Genomic DNA, 8,567 nt, shown 5'->3' with positions numbered 1-8,567 from the left:
CTTTACTAGAACTAACCTAGGATCCTTCCACCTCCTACTACTTAGAATCATCCCTACTCCATATACCTGGTCACCTTGACTATTCCCCCAAACATACTACAAATCCGAACCCAACCATATACTTGCCAAAATCCCTGAATCACACTCAACATGGGTCACTCTCACATGCCCTTCAAACTCTGTTCTCTAACTATGAGTCTAAACCACAGCTAGGTATCTAACCTTGATCACACCCCACTCATCATCTATAAGTCGTCTCTTATGATCAACTCACTCAACTCAAAACTTTGTATAGACTAACATATTTACCTAGTGTTTCCAAATTCCCAAACTTGATGACTATATTCAACTCCACACACCTTGTCGGAGCCATATGTCTAAGGGCTAAGGCAAGAAAATCACTCTTCTGGCTCACACTCAAACTCTATGCCCGGAAATCCCGAGGGTTCAATCACGGAAGGTGCTACCGGCTCTTGGTCGTCTTCCAAGATTGCTTCGGGAGTTCTTGATAGCCTTGACATGTCACAAGACCAATTTGTATGGGTAAAATTACCCTCTCATTTTCATCATGATGTGGCAACTCGCAATTGGATAAAGTCAAGGCACACGGATCAGTAACCAAGGCAGCAGGCTGCTAGACGCAAGGAAGAACAAGGGGGGATGAACCTAGACATTCAAGTGATACAAAGGCCATGTTTGAATTAAATAACAAACAGTCAGCAGGAACGTTGAAATAGTCAGCAGGAACATTGCAGCAATCAGCATAAGCTTTGACAAAGTCAGCAACCACTTCCTATTTCATAGGAAGTGAGGCGTATGGTTGAGCATATGTAGGGAGCATGTGCAACAACTCAAAGAAGGGCTATAAAAGAGAAACAAACATCAGATTCAAGGCATTCATCATTGGCTCCACTCGAAGAAATATCATTCGCCACCTGAAACAAATAATATCATCTACACACATAGAAATTAATACATCGTTCATCTCAATTGTACTTGGTCGTTTGGAGATCACTGTTGTACCTCCTAATCGTTCCAGCAAGGTTTACCCTTGGATACTATTACTACTAGTGGATCATTGGTGGGATACCATTTCCCCCCGTGGTTTTTCCCACATTTTGGGTTTCCAGCGTCACCATTTTGCTTGTGTCACTTGTCTCTCTTTCTTTTTCGTTTGTCTTTCTTTCGTACTAGTTGTTTACTTTCGTTCTCGCTATGTTCTTATTATCGATCTACTTAAGTCCTTAATATCGTATTTTAATTGGAATAGCCGCATTAACTCATAAATCTCTAGTCGGTAAAATCTTACCAAAACAGTTTGGCGCCCACCGTGGGGCATTGTGGTTATATCTTGGTTAAAATACCTCTTTTCAAAGTATCCTAACATCTCTATAGTTGGTCATGTCAGGATACAATCAGAACGTATCAGATTCGATGAGTACATCAGGGCAAACTCTAGTCGTATGGGCAACGCCAGTAACCTCCGGTGTCCCAACAACAGCGGTCCCTACCACCAGAGTGACTGCAGACCACGCTCAGTCCCAAGTATCAGCAAAGCCTCCTTACTCCCCCAAAATCACATATCAGGGAGCAGGGAAGGCTGGCAAATCACCAGTTACTAATCCTGTGCCAAAGCCTAATAAGGATGGGAGTCCGCAGCGTCCAGGATCACCAGGACACCTGATAGAAGCCTGTTTCCCAGGAACATCACAACCGGATCCGGTACAGCAGTTGCTCCAAGGGATGACATCCTAGCAACAGGCGGTGACACAGTTATAAAGGGACAACCAGTCTTTGTAAGAAAAGATAGATGCAGTGTCACCCCTGGGAACGACCCAGTAGATGGCAAGGTCGACACTCGGCCAGGGGAATGCAAGAGAGTACTCAGGGAGGCGACTGCCGCAGAATCTAGTAACCAGGCTCGATATGGATACGCTGCCACCAGGGGTAACCACGCCACCCGAGCAAGCATATCTAGCAGGAACAGTGGCCACCCAAGGTATGATCCAACCACTAGAGGTTCCACCACCACCAAGGATGCCACAAACGTACCCCATGGTACTCAATCCTGTGGGATTAGGAGCATTGACACCAGATCCCATATCAACAACTAGCATTACGCCCGTGGTACCAGGGAGCAACCCAGGGGAACAGTCAGCAAGAAACGCATACTCCGGGATATGTTCATATATGTCGTATACCCCAGACAATCAGTTCAGACCTATTGTGAAATCAACACCATTACCTGGAAGCTACATGGTACCTCCTTACATGCCAGGAGGAACACCAAGTCCATATGGGATCTACTCAGTACCCTACAACCAGGGTGTGGGGGTAGGAAGCCATGTAGAACAACAGTTGTAGGATATCATGTCCCTACTCAACAAGGTTCCAGGGTTACCACATCCCATGGAGGTAGCAACCCCAAAGTGCTATGCGGATTCCCCCTTCATCGACAGCATTGCCCTTGTCAGCATGCCAAAGGGGTTCACCACACCAAAAATGACGTTGTATGATGGAACAGAGGATCCGCTGGAGCACATGAACCAGTACAAACAGAAAATGATGGTGGTTGCAGCAACAGGGCCCGAGAAGGAGGCATGTGTATGCAAAGTATTTGGTTCCACCTTTTCAGGAGCCGCACTCCAGTGGTTCGTTAACCTTCCCAACAAATCTATTTCCAGCTTCGCAGGGTTAGTGAACGTTTTCAATCAGCAGTCGCAAGCCAGAAAAATTATCCAGTGATCTATATCGGATCGTCCAGAGGTTCGAGGAGTCCACCAGGGATTATCTCGCCAGATTCAATGTAGAAAAAATATCTATCCCTAGGTGCGACCTTACAACGGCAGTTAACGCCTTCAGAAGGGGACTGTATCGCGACTCTGATTTGTACAAGGATCTCACCAAGCATCCATGCGCCACCTTTGAGGAAGTCAAACAAATGGCAGAGGCTACTTATCGCCTAGAGGAGGATGATTATAGAAGGCACCTGTATGGAACAGAGTCGTCCAACAGAAAAATCACAATAGATAAAAAGAATGAAAGAGCCAAACCCTACAGCAAGAACACAGTGAACAAAGTCTCAGGAGAAACAGAGAGCACCGAGGCTCCACCTAAGCTCAGCAAGTATGGGTTCACCACTGGACATGCTGGAATAATGAAGGTAATTAGGGAGCTAGGGCAGAGGGCCAGGTGGCCCAATAAGCCTACCCCCAGGGAGAACGATAGAAGAGATGCCAGCAAAAGGTGTGAATACCACAACGATATTGGCCACAATACAGAAGATTGTATAGTACTGATACGTGCATTTTGTATAGTCTTTTTAGCCTATTTAGCACGTATTTCTATGTACTTTCGTACTGTTTATATTGCATTTTGCCCCCGAATTGGCTACTTTGGTTCATTTTGTTTATTTTGTAGAAATGAACGCGAAAGTAGTGGAATCGTACCATTTTCGTCCCTTTTGCATGCATTTTGAGGAGACGGGATTTTCTAGAGTGAGATCTTGCATTGGGATGCATGAAGGCACGGTCTACGGAGCAGTCGGTCACGAGTTTGAGCTGTTTTGGAAGAAGAATACTCGATCGAGTGGTTTTATTACTCGATCGAGTGGTTTCTATGGCATTGGTTGGTCGATCGAGTACCTTTATACTCGATCAAGAAGAGCTGGATTTAGGAGTTACTCGATCGAGTAAAACTTATGTTCGATCGAGTAGATTTCTTGGAGTTTTACTCGATCAAGTGGTTTCAAACTACTCGATCGAGTGGTTTTGGCTGGCGTGGGCTTTAATCAGCCCGTGAACTTGTTTTAGTTGATGGACTTAGCATATTTTCTATAAAAACGCACATCAACTAGGTCATTAGTATCTTTTGTCTATCATACTCTTTTCCATCTAAGTTTATTCTATCATTCATCTTCACAATAAAGACTGCGTTACTTTTCTTCTTCACTGTAACTTTTGCCTTCGGGGTTACTTAGCTCGGATTTGTTTGTTCTTTACGCCGGATTCTTGCGATTTTAATCTCTTTCTCCTTTCTTAATATTAATCTTTCTATCATTTATTTTAATTGTTTGTTTTCATTCTTTTTACTTTCTGCCCTAATTACTTTTCGTTTCATTATGAATACTGTTAGTTTGTTCATCGTTATTAGTTTTGACAACATTAATAGCATGAGTAGCTAATGTGCTTCATGTTAGGATTAGGGGATCTATGGTAGAAATGTGACGATGTAGTAAATAGGTTAGATGAATTAATTGTGAGATTTTGTCCCCATAGTAATATAACTGTATTTACCGACTTAGTTGAGTGCACGCTTCTGAGTCACCCTTTTAATCTGGTTAAATTTAATCCTGGATCGGAAGATTGGACTAAATAGACCTGCTATGAACAGTAGACTACCCTGACGAGGACGAAAGTTAAGTTAGTGGTAATTTAGGATAGAAAGTGGACCGGAAGGACCTTTCCATATCCGTCTCGCAGTAATTTATCTAAGTTATTTACAGTTGAGTCACTGGACTACCGTAGTGAACCGAAATCCTGACATGTCCCTTCTTTATTGATAGTTTAATCCTATTTTCTACCTTAATTGCTCTTTCTTTATTTCTCTTCCTTTAAACCTTCTTAGTTTAGAAATCAAATTATAAACACCCCCCATTTGTGACCAAATAGACGGACTCTTACAGATATCTTGCTTCCCTAAGGAGATCGACCTGACTTCCCTAGCTATATAGTTAGTTTAGTTAGTTATTTTTGATAGGTATACGACAGCCCTGTCAAATTTTGGCGACATTGTCGGGGAGGCAATTGCCCTATCTGTCTTTGTTTCGTTTATTTTATCCGTCTGAGGGAATTTTTATTCCTTGAGACAGTTCTTATTTATTTTGTTTCAGTGTTGTGTATGCCCAGGTCAGCCAGGTTTGAGTTAGTTTCAGCTGATTCTGAGCCAGAGAGACTATTCAGGCATAGACTCCATCGGCAAAGAGAATCACGAAAGGAAGACTTGAGTACTTTCGAACCAGAGCTTCAGCATTTCCTTTTTACAGAAAACCCATCTTTTGAAGAAGATACTTCCAGTTCTGTAAGCACAACAGTAAAGATGCCGAACATTGCTAGTCACTCGGAGCCTAAAGCATCATCAATGGATTGTACGATGATCACAGAGCCATACTTGATGCATCATCTAATGGAAGATTCCAAGAGAACACCGACGATAATAAGGGATGGGCTCTTATTGATGAAATGGCGAACCACTGTGCTAAGTATGGAAACCCGAGGGATGGTATTAGGACAGTTCATGCAGTAGATAAGCAAGTTGTGGCTCAGCTGGAAGCCATGAATGCTAGATTTGATAAGTTGGAGTTGCATTCTGCTGGGGAGCCTCAGACGGTCCATCTGCTTACTAGAGGGGAAACTGTCACATGTGAGAGGTGTGGGAGCAACGACGGTCACACTGCTGTTGGCTGTCTTACGGAGAAGGAATAAGTCCTTGCCATCCAGCAATACAGGCAAGGAGGGGGTTCCTACTATAACAACCAAGGGGCAGTCCATCCCAATTTGAGGTGGATAAGTCAAAATGTGCTCAATCCTACCCCTCCTCCGCAGCACCAACAGCCGTATGTCCCTCCACATAAGACTCATAAAGGCTTTCAGAAGCCTCCTTCCTTTCCTACACCTAATCAAGGTGCATCATCTTCTGGTGGAGTAAGTGAGCTAGGTGAGTTGAAGACGATGTTGCAGTCTTTGACAAAGTTGTGGTAGCTGAGTGATCAACAAAAAGATGCATCTATCAAGGCACTTGAAACTCAAGTTGTCCAGTTACCCGCGAACCAGTCCACAAGGAAACCGGGTCATTTACCGTCACAAGCTGATAAAAATCCACATGAGATGGTAAATTTAATCAATTTGAGGAGCGGTCGCTCATACGAGGGACAGGACGTGTTGAAATCAGACCCGAGGAAGGTCATTACTGCTGATGAACAGTGTTCTGGTGAAGAAAAGTAGCTGACGACAAAGAAAGTACTCGATCGACTGATTACAAGGGGCGATCGAGTGAAAGTGCTGAAGAAAGGACTCGATCGAGTAAAATTTCTACTCGATCGAGTGAACAGGAAAAAGATCTTACTCGATCGAGTGAAATTTCTGGTTGATCGAGTAGTGTAGATAAAAAACAACTCGATCGAGAGCCTGCTATTGCTCGATCGAGTGAAAAATCGCCTGAAAGGCCTCGTTCAAGAGGAAAGAAGCGTTCAAAGGATTTGGAGCTTGATCCGGCCGACACGTTGGAAGAGAGGAACAAGGGACTCGAGATACCCATCACGGTGCCCTTTCCGAGGCGTTTGCAAAGTACTAAAGCTAATCAACAATTCGGCAAATTTGTCGAACTCCTGAAAAGCTTGCAAGTCACTGTGCCATTCGTCGAACTGTTGACACAGGTACCCTCTTACCTTAAATTAATGAAAGAAATTTTATCGCGTAAGAGGTACATTAATGATCATGAGACGGTAACTTTGACTGAGGTAGGGACGGCCCTAGTTCAGAATAAGTTACCTCCCAAACAGTCAGACCCGGGTAGTTTTTCGATTCCGTGTCATATTCGTACCCATTTGATTGATAACGCGTTATGCGATCTTGGCGCTAGCGTGAGTGTCTTACCGCTGTCTCTGGCTAAGAGACTTGGTTTGACCAAGTTTAATTGCACAAACATGACTGTTCAAATGGCCGACCGTAGCATATCACGGCCACTAGGTGTTATAGAAGACATACCTGTTAAGATCGGGAGATTCTTTATTCCCGTTGACTTCGTTGTACTTGACATCCCCGAAAATGCCCATACCCCTATTAGTTTAGGGAGACCATTTTTATTTACTGCCCGTGCAGTAATAGACGTCGGGGGCAAGACATTGACTTTTCAGGTCGGGGACGAGGAATTGATATTCCATCAGTCTAAGTTCCAAAGGGCTCTATGAAAGCTCAGCCTTGCAATGCCCTCTCTTCTGTTGACCCTCCTATTGACACTCCAAATGAAAATTTGGAATATTGTGCTGCTATTGTTACCCCTCCGCCTCAGGTTGAGAGCAAAAAGGAGGAAAGTTCGTCTGTTTTCCTTACTGCAGGTACAGATGAAAATAATGAAAGAGCTCGATCGAGTACAGGGTATTGTACAATCAATGTCAATCAATGTGGGAGCGACGATGTTAAAGCCGGTGCGAAAGGAGTAAGGATGAGAAAAGTTCGCGCGTACGTGAACGTCAATTATTCTCCTCCTAATGATTCAAATGCAAGCTCGTGGAAATTGAAGAGGACGATTAATGTTGCTGAGATGAAATCCTTCACTCAGAAGCCCTCCGAGGGGCTACTGAATTGCCTTGAGAAGTGAGCGGGGAAATGCCCCGTGTAACAAATTGTAAAAACAACTATTAAATTTTCCGTTGAACTTTATTTATTACTTTTAATTAGGACAATTAGAATTTAGACAATTTTTAGCGTAGATTAGAGACTATAGACTGTTACTTTTCGTATTTGGCATTTTGGGATATTTTTGCGATTGTTTTTATGCAGGTTTGGGGAATTATACGCAAATTCAAGAGCTTACACGAGGACCCGGCGGCGGAAGCGGAGAGAGCTCGAGCTGAGCAGAGGAGGAGGAGAGAGCAGGAGGTAGACCCGGACTTCACGGTGACGGTGGAGGACGTGCGTGAGAGTGACGAGGAGGCTGACGAGTAGCTGCTGGTCTACTCACTTCCCCAGTTTTCTGGCTGGTTTGGGGAAGTTCGTGTTTTGTATGTTTATTCTCACTCTTTTATTTATTTTGTCTCCTTTTTCTTTTATTATTTTTCATTCTTTATTGGTTGTATATTCTCGTTCCCCTGTATATATCTGCTGGTGTATGCTGGAGGACAACGAGGGCGTTGTCCGTTTTGGGTTGGGGAGGGTATTGCATCCTTTTGAGTCTGCATTTGCATTTGTTTTCCATTCACGTTTATTTATTTCAGCTTGCATTGTAAAAAAAAAAATCAAAAAAAAAAATTAGAAAATTTCAAAAATATTCAAAAATACTCACGTTTATTTTTACATATAGGTTGAGTCGGAACGGTTGATTTCCGTGATGATATTGCACTATAACTTGTCATTTTAATTGAGCCTTGTACTTCTATTGATGGTTATTAGCTTTGTCATACGCATAGTATACGAGTTTTTGTTCAAATATAGCTGACTGTTTAGACTTGACCTATAAATTGACAACCTACTTTACAATTTATGAGGTTTAGAGCTCATAACTGGTGACATTCATGACCAGTTCATTAGGAATTGAGAGTATTACTCCTTGCACAGCATGTTCATCATTTTTGCACTTTTATGACATTCGATTTCTTGTCAAATGCACACATTCGGGTTTGTGGTCGGTGTCACATGCAGGGAGGTGCTTGCAAATTTTCCCTTTTTCTTATATTTTTCATCTCTTTAGCTCCACTTAAGCCAAAACTTGCCTTTTTGACCCATTAGCTACATCCCAAACTGAGCCTGCCTAGTCAAGCTAGTTTAGTATGTCCTTTTGTGGTATGATTT

The sequence above is a fragment of the Silene latifolia genome, chromosome Y, assembly GCF_048544455.1.
Source record: "Silene latifolia isolate original U9 population chromosome Y, ASM4854445v1, whole genome shotgun sequence".
Taxonomy (NCBI): domain Eukaryota; kingdom Viridiplantae; phylum Streptophyta; class Magnoliopsida; order Caryophyllales; family Caryophyllaceae; genus Silene; species Silene latifolia.
This window is presented reverse-complemented; position numbering follows the sequence as displayed.